The sequence below is a fragment of the Pinus tabuliformis genome, chromosome 4_2, assembly GCF_031772625.1.
Source record: "Pinus tabuliformis cultivar Carrire ecotype Pingquan chromosome 4_2, CPIR1, whole genome shotgun sequence".
Lineage (NCBI taxonomy): Eukaryota > Viridiplantae > Streptophyta > Pinopsida > Pinales > Pinaceae > Pinus > Pinus tabuliformis.
This window is the reverse complement of record NC_142304.1, coordinates 817234908-817242973: the sequence shown is the minus strand read 5'-3', so window position 1 is coordinate 817242973 and position 8066 is coordinate 817234908.

The following is an 8066-nucleotide window of genomic DNA, read 5'->3' as shown; positions in this document are numbered from 1 at the left end:
GGGTTAAAGGGCAACTAAGAATCCTTTAACATACTTTAAAAGAGCAGAACATGACTAACCATCAATAAAGAGCAATTAAGAATTCTTTATTAAATGATTAAAATGAACAAACTAGGAAACAGGAGCAATCAAGAATTCACTGTTTATACTAGTTCAGAAGAAAACATTGAGAATAATAACGATTGAAAACAGAGTGCAATTAAGAAAATTCTGAGTTATTCTTTCATTTATCATTTAGATGTGAAACATAGATGATATTTTAAACAAGGAAAACTTTAAAACACAAGGTATAGATGAACTTATTGATTCGGTGTTTGATTCAAGAATTCTGAGAAAAGTCCTTAGCTTCAATTCTTCATCCAGCAAGCCACAAAGTTGGTCCAATCAGCACTTTATTCCAAAATAGTCAATATTACAGCAATGTCTAAGAATCCACACTCAATACTCCAATTGAGGGGGTATTTATACAAAAAATCTTTACAAAAATATCTCATAACAGAGTGAGATATATTCTAGTGATGACTAATTATTTTTACAGAAAAATAGAGACACTTAGTCTCGAAGATAGGAGAAAGGTGAACTAATGATGTGTTGTTCCTATTCTCACTGAATGTGCTGGAGGCAGGCCCTTTTATTTGGCTTGTTGTTGTCCTCTTTAGTAACTCTGTGCTGGCTGCCTTGTTTTGACTAATGCTTTTCACTTGTTCTGATACACTTCGACCTGTTTGACCCCTCTTCATCTTTGTTCATCTTGCTATGGTAAAAGTGCAAAATTTACATTTTACCAAAAGTAAATTTACAAAATTCTCAATATGTCTTCCCACCATTTTTGCTCTGGCAATCTGTGTTTTTGAAGTTTCCTCAGAGTTTCATCAGTCTCTGTATATCTGAAAAAATTAGGCTAGAGTTGAAACAAGTGCTTTACCTCATGTTCAATATAGAATAAGTTCTCCAAGCTGTCATAGAGAACTCGACCTGTGGGAAGTGTTTTTGTTCCTAATGCACTTGTTGATGAACTAACTTGATCTCCAGCATACTTAGTCAATTTATCTACATAATCAATGTGCTTCATTAACCTGTCATTGACGACCAAAGGACAAGGTAGCCCTTTATTTTGTAAAACTGTGAATTTCTGCATAAAATAATTGATTTCCACCTGCATATCTTGACACCTTCTCTCTAGATTCTGCATCAAAGTTCTTTTAGTTAGCACCCTTTTGATTTCCAAAATAGTGTCTGTCCTGTCTAGGTGTCGGCCAGATAAATCGTTCTTGCGAACAAGACCGATCTCCCTAGTATCAACAGATATCTAGCAACAAGCAGGACAAGCAAATCTACCTTTCTCTAAATATAGTGCGATTCATTAATAAAAACTAAGAGATGTTTTAGACCCTACCTTAAGTCCAACGCTAGTTTGTGGCAGCCACGCTTCGACCGTTCGAAAGTGTTTCCTTTTGAGAACCTGTAATAAAAAACAAGCACACATCAAATAACACCTGCATAGCTAATATAATAAATCATATTCATCATGGTGATCAAGGAATCCATGAAATAAACCATAAAACACAACTTATTGAGAAAAATAAACTTAATTGTATTAACTTTGAAAATATAAGAACTTTACAACCTTTGGTGCCTTGATGTTGTATAAGCTCCTCCCAGGGTCTGAAATAAGAATCTCCTCTACTTTGACAAGCCTCGCACTCTTCCAAATGAGATCAACAAGGTATGTAATCTTTCCTCACTTAAGCTCAATTAGGAAGACTAAGTTCCAACAACATTTCACCTCAAAAATCTTTTTCTTTCAACCTCTTCAGTACCTCTTCAGTAACCAGCCCAATGCTTCATTTTATAGTGCAAAGGAAGGAGGTTATAGGTCCACCTATGAAGGGATAGAGTCCTCCTTCAAAGGGATAAGCTTCTCACATCAAGGGGTTAGCTCCTTAAGGTATGGGATGCATGAACCTTAAAGGAGCGAACTTGCCACCTCAAGATTCGTTCTAAAAGCTTCCAGAAATGACTCAAAGTGAGTTTTTAAGAATGTACTTGCACCTTTTTGACCGCACCCATTACATAGAGACAGAGCGGTCAAGTACGCAGGGGACATGACCAGTAGGTGCAAGACCGCAGGTAATGCTAAGAGAAAGTGTGGAACCAAAGTTTTAGAGACTTTTAAGGGCTTTCTCTTATTTTCAAGGCTTGACATGAAGAACTGTGGTTTAAGACTTGCAAAGGAGGAAAGTATGAGTGGTGATAGACTCACACAGATTGCAGAATGTCATGGTGACAATATTTTGTGCAACAGATTGCCCCCTAAAGTGCGAAGTCTGTAATAGATGAAAATAGAAGTTTTTCATGTATGAAGAGTGAATTACTTTATCATTTCAAGGATCATCCTATAGACACCCCAATTAGAACCTGTAAAAACATTCAATACAATATATCTATATATATATATATATATATATATATATATATATATATATATATATATATATATGTAAACATATCATCGCTGAGGTAGGCATTCCCATGCTCAGATCAAAACTGACTAGAAAACTAACTAAACTGCTCTGATACAGGAATGATTTTTAATACATCAAAAGTATAGACATATGTAGACATAGTATGGGCGCAACCATCTATTTATGAATAGTCCACTGTATAATGAATAACAAAATTCCTCGCAACCTGGATGGTGGAAACTAGATCCAGGGTCTTGATTTCTGCTTCCCGAGCTTAGTACGATTCTATCCATGTGAATGAATGTGTCGAAGTCGAACATGGTAGAAACCACTTGATTACCAGTCAATGATGTGAACTGTTAACAAGTGTGAGAGAAACCACCAGTAATGTCAATGGCTCTCAAAGTACTCAGTACAACCCATGAAATGTGAATAGATGAGCTGATGTCGGACATGTCACAGAATCCTTTGATCGAAGGTCAATGATGCAACCTGTCGTCGAAGGCGAGAAACCTGCCATTAGGGCATGCAGATTCCAAGGTACTAACGATTTCTAGATCATCTTTCTAGATAATGAGCTGAAGTCAATAGAAAGTGATCCGTCGTAGGCAAGCCCACAACACGAAATCATAGATCAAGTTTGAAGAAATATTTTTGGCAGGGACTAACTCAGGGATGGTCAAGATGGATGACAGATATTTTGCAGATGAATGGTTTATTTGAATTGACCTCTTGAACACATAACAACATTGCAGATGGTTTGGTGACAATTGACCCAAAGCTAATACCTAAAAGCCAGTTGAAGACTTTCAATATGGTTTGATTAACTGTTAGGCAAAGGATTTCCCAACCCAGGTGAACACAAGTGTCATGTTCAAGAGTTGTTGACTGCTTTTCTAAAACACAAAGTATAACAAATAGGTTCATTTTTCTCTCTTTTCCCCCACCATTTCTGGCAAGTACCTATTTATTTTTGACAAGCTTGAGGAGGATAACATTTGCTTGGTTATAAGCTCATCCTTCAGATGAGTCAAACTTAGTTTAAAATTCGAACACTAAGAAGGAGTGGTTCGTTCCTGTTTAAAATTGAACAGGTCCTTTACTGTTAAATTTTAACAAGTCCAGTATAGGGAAATTTGGTTTTTTTCAATTTTAGGGAGTCGGAAGAAAAACTTAAGAAAACTCCATGGATGTCCTTTTTCGTAAATTTGTGTCTCCCAAGCCCGAAAAAGTACAAAATAATACTTGAGAGAACCGCTTGACCATTACCATTAAGGAGTACTTTTCATAATTAGTGGCCCTGATCCGAAAAAAGTAAAAAAGCGATCAAAGACACGTCGTTTTATAACCAATATCGAACTTGAAACGACAAAAGTCCGGCAATATTTTCATGTTTATACGGTCAGAAAAGAGCTGTAAGTGGACCATCCTTTTAATTCCATTTTAACGAGTTTAAAAAGGAAAAACTTGGCAATCTTTTCATATTTCACGAATTAGAAAAGAGCTTAAAGAGGACTTGTCCTAGAGGAACGAGTGGTATAAAGGGTAGTAACTAGTTTCGACAATGGAGGAACTGCTCAAAACATATAATGGTTAAGAGGCTAGCTAATAAAACCACTCATATATGCGGTCCCTCAAGAAGGGTAAACAACCAAGTGAAAGCATATGATCAGCCAAAGAGATGGTAGCAATGGAATGAAAACAACCAAGGCTCATCTAACATAATTTAGCAGATAAAAACGGCAATCACGAGATGTAAATTGGGTATAGGTTCATTTTTACACAAGCTTGAACCATAGAGAACTCTTCTTGGATTCAGTTTCGTGTTTACACAAGCTTGAAACGAAAAACTATGCTTGTTATAAGTTCGCATGCCCCCAGCATAACGACGCAAAACGAGGTACATTGGAGTCGCCAATTTGTCGGCTGGATAAATCGTTCTTACGGACAAGACCGATCTCCCTAGTATCAACAGATATCTAGAAACAAGCAGGACAAGCAAATCTACCTTTCTCTAAATATATTACGATTCATTAATAAAAACTAAGAGGTGTTTTAGACCCTACCTTAAGTCCAACGCTAGTTTGTGGCAGCCACGCTTCGACCGTCCGAAAGAGTTTCCTTTTGAGAACCTGCAATCACAAACAAGCACACATCAAATAACACCTGCATAGCTAATATAATAAATCATATTCATCATGGTGATCAAGGAATCCATGAAATAAACCATAAAACACAACTTATTGAGAAAAATAAACTTGATTGTATTAACTTTGAAAATATAAGAACTTTACAACCTTTGGTGCCTTGATGTTGTACAAGCTCCTCCCAGGGTCCGAAACAAGAATCTCCTCTACTTTGACAAGCTTCACACTCTTCCAAATGAGATCAACAAGGTATGTAATCTTTCCTCACTTAAGCTCAATTAGGAAGACTAAGTTCCAGCAGCATTTCACCTCAAAAATCTTTTGCTTTCAACCTCTTCAGTAACCAGCCCAATGCTTCATTTTATAGTGCAAAGGAAGGAGGTTACAGGTCCACCTATGAAGGGATAGAGTCCTCCTTCAAAGGGATAAGCTCCTCACATCAAGGGGTTAGCTCCTTAAGGTATGGGATGCATGAACCTTAAAGGAGCGAACTTGCCACCTCAAGATTCCTTCTAGAAGCTTCCAGAAATGACTCAAAGTGAGTTTTTAAGAATGTACTTGCACATTTTTTACTTTTACAGGGGTCCGCACCCATTACACAGAGACAGAGTGGTCAAGTACGTAGGGGACATGACCAGTAGGTGTGGGACCGCAGGTAATGCTAAGAGAAAGTGCAGAACCAGAGTTTTAGAGAATTTTAAGGGCTTTCTCTTATTTTCAAGGCTTGACATGAAGAACTGAGGTTTAAGACTTGCAAAGGAGGAAAGTATGAGTGGTGATAGACTCACACAGATTGAAAAATGTCACAGTGACTATATTTTGTGCAACATATTTCCCCCTAAAGTGCAAAGTCTGTAATAGATGAAAATAGAAGTCTTTCATGTACGAAGAGTGAAGTACTTTATCATTTCAAGGATCATCCTGTGGACACCCCAGTCGGAAACTGTAAAAACATTCAATACAAAATATATATATGTAAACATATCATCACTGAGGTAGGCATTCCCATTCTCAGATCAAAACTTACTAGAAAACTAACTAAACTGCTTTGATACAAGAATGATTTTGTAATACATCACAAGTATAGACATATGTAGACACTGTATGGGCACAACCATCTGTTTATGAATAGTCCATTGTATAATGAATAACAAAATTCCTCGCAACCTGGATGGTGGAAACTAGATCCAGGGTCTTGATTTCTGCTTCCCGAGCTAGTGCGATTCTATCCATGTGAATGAATGTGTCGAAGTCGAACATGGTAGAAACCACTTGATTACCAGTCAATGATGTGAACTGTTAACAAGTGTGAGAGAAACCACCAGTAATGTCAATGGCTCTCAAAGTACTCAGTATGACGCATGAAATGTGAATAGATGAGCTAATGTCGAACATGTCATAGAATCCTTTGATCGAAGGTCAATGATGCAACCTGTTGTCGAAGGTGAGAAACCTGCCATTAGGGCATGCAGATTCCAAGGTACTGATGATTTCTAGATCATCTTTCTAGATAGTGAGCTGAAGTCTATAGAAAGTGATCCGTCATAGGCAAGCCCACAACACGAAATCATAGATCAAGTTTGAAGAAATATTTTTTGCAAGGACTAACTCAGGGATGGTCAAGATGGATGACAGATATTTTGCAAATGAATGGTTTATTTGAATTGACCTCTTGAACACATAACGACATTGCAGATGGTTTGGTGACAATTGACCCAAAGCTAATACCCAAAAGCCAGTTGAAGACTTTCAATATGGTTTGATTAACTATTAGGCAAAGGATTTCCCAACCTAGGTGAACAAAAGTGTCGTGTTCAAGAGTTGTTGATTGCTTTTCTAAAACACAAAGTATAACAAACAGGTTCATTTTTCTCTCTTTTCCCCCACCATTTCTGGCAAGTACCTATTTATTTTTGACAAGCTTGAGGAGGATAACATTTGCTTGGTTATAAGCTCATCCTTCAGATGAGTCCAACTTAGTTTAAAATTCGAACACTAAGAAGGAGTGGTTCGTTCCTGTTTAAAATTGAACAGGTCCTTTACTGTTAAATTTTAACGAGTCCAGTATAGGAGAAACTCGGTGTTTTTCAATTTTAGGGAGTCGGAAGAAAAACTTAAGAAAAATCCATGGATGTCTTTTTTCGTAAATTTGTGTCTCCCAAGCCCGAAAAAGTACAAAATAATACTTTAGAGAACCGCTTGACCATTACAATTACGGAGTACTTTTCATAATTAGTGGCCCTGATCCGAAAAAGTGAAAAAGCGATCAAAGACACGTCGTTTTATAACCAATATCGAACTTGAAACGAAAAAAGTCCGGCAATCTTTTCATGTTTATACGATCAGAAAAGAGCTGTAAGTGGACCATCCTTTTAATTCTATTTTAACGAGTTTAAAAAGGAAAAACTCAACAATCTTTTCATATTTCAAGAGTCAGAAAAGAGCTTAAAGAGGACTTGTCCTAGAGGAACGAGTGGTATAAAGGGTAGCAACTGGTTCCGGCAATGGATGAACTGCTCAAAACATATAATGGTTAAGAGGCTGGCTAATAAAACCACTCATATATGCGGTCCCTCAGGAAGGGTAAACAACCAAGTGAAAGCATATGATTAGCCAAAGAGATGGTAGCAATGGAATGAAAACAACCAAGGCTCATCTAACATAATTTAGCAGATAAAAACGGCAATCACGAGATGTAATCGGGTATAGGTTCATTTTTACACAAGCTTGAACAATAGAGAACTCTTCTTGGATTCGGTTTCATGTTTACACAAGCTTGAAACGAAAACTATTCTTGTTATAAGTTCGCATGCCCCCAGCATAACGACGCACAATGAGGTACATGCCCCCTAAGCTTCATCACATTCAACCAAGTGGATGGAATGAAGGTTCACTTTCTAGATCTTGGAAAGACTCGAGGGAGTTGTTTCATTGTTTAATGAGGTTGACACAGGAAAAGAACTATCCTCAAAAACCCTTGTTTCATTTTTAAGCGAGCTTGATACAAGACAAGGAACTATGCTCTAAAATCCTTGATTGATTTTTTAATGAGCTTGACACAAGACAAGGAAATATGCTCAAGACTCCTTGTTTCATATTTTAACGAGCTTGACACAAGACAAGGAACTATGCTCAAGACTCCTTGTTTCATCTTTTAACAAGCTTGACACAAGACAAGGAACTATGCTCAAGACTCCTTGGTTCATTTTTTAACGAGCTTGACACAAGACCAAGAACTATGCTCATGATTCATTGTTTCATTTTTTAACGAGGTTGAGACAGGAACAAACTATCCTCGCAACATCCTGTTTCATTTTTTAACGAGGTTGACATAGGAACAAAACTATCCTCGCGACACCCTGTTTCATTTTTTAACGAGGTTGACATAGGAATAAAACTATCCTCGTGCTCACTGATTCATTTTTTAACGAGGTTGACACAGTAAAAGGAACTT